We start from the raw sequence: 1,143 nt of genomic DNA on the forward strand, positions 1-1,143 counted from the left end.
AGGGTGGTCATCTCCAGGTGGTTATCTCCAGGTGGTCATCCCAGGGTGGTCATCCCAAGTGGTCATCTCCAGGTGGTCATCCCAGGGTGGTCATCCATCCCAGAGTGGTCATCGCAGCGTGGCCATCCCATGGTGGACTTGTACATAGAGCTTAGTTGCAGTTCTGAGGTTTCATTAGGCCTCTGAGTTATTTGGGACAAAGGAGCAGACCTCTCAGAAGCTCAGTGGTGACCTCATGGAAAGAATCAGAAGCTGGATTCAAAAAAATATAGAGGAAGATAAAATTTAAATTCCTCAAAGCCTTCCCAATGTCATCTTTCTTCCTTTTTTTCCTTTGTTGCTATTATGAGTATTTGTTGTCAAGGTTTTTTGTTTGTTTGTTTTGGTTTTTGGTTTTCTTGAGGCAGAGGTCCTGGCTGTTCTGGAAATCAAAATGTAGACCAAGTTGGCTCTGAACTTACAGATATCCTCTTGCCTTTGCCTCTAGAGTGCTGGGATTAAAGGTACGTGCCACCATGCCCAGCCTCCAACATCTTTCTTAACTTCATCTAAAATTCGAAAACAATTTCATTGTTTGAAAGTTGTGTACATACATATAATAAAATCCACCCTAATTTCATTTCTTAGTTCCTCCCCTATATTCCCCAGTAGGTTCCCTTTTTAATGTTAAATCTTATTATTGCATGTGTATAGGTGTTGGCTGCATGCACGCATGTGCACCTAGTGCCTGCAGAGTGCACTGGATCCTCTGGAACTAGAGTTGCAGATGGCTGTGAGACATAATGTGGGTGCTGGGAATTGAACCTGGGTCCTCTGGAAGAGCAGCCAGCGCTCTAACCACTGCGCCATCTCTCCAGACCTTATTTAGACTTCTAAACTCAGCCCTTCCCTGAGAGTCGTGACCACGACCTGGTTCTTCTCAGGCCCCAAGTTCTCCAAATTCCTTTTTCACAGGGAACTGATGTGGGAGTGATTTCTTATTAATAAAGAAACTGCCTAGGCCCATTTCATAGGCCAGCCCTTAAGTAGGTGGAGAAAACAGAACAGGATGCTGGGAGAAAGAAGCTGAGTCAGAGAGTCGCCATGGTTCCCGCACTCCAAGCAGATGCAGGTTAAGATCATTCCTGGTAAGCCAGCTTGTGG

General features: G+C 45.3%; 1 protein-coding gene across 1 annotated transcript in view; it reads left to right on the forward strand.

The window, feature by feature from the left end:
• Positions 1–1,143, forward strand: part of Aknad1 (AKNA domain containing 1) — a 37,945-nt gene that overhangs the window by 1,428 nt on the left and 35,374 nt on the right. The gene's annotated exons all lie outside the window — the stretch shown is intronic.

The sequence above is a fragment of the Microtus ochrogaster genome, unplaced genomic scaffold, assembly GCF_000317375.1.
Source record: "Microtus ochrogaster isolate Prairie Vole_2 unplaced genomic scaffold, MicOch1.0 UNK25, whole genome shotgun sequence".
Classification (NCBI taxonomy): domain Eukaryota; kingdom Metazoa; phylum Chordata; class Mammalia; order Rodentia; family Cricetidae; genus Microtus; species Microtus ochrogaster.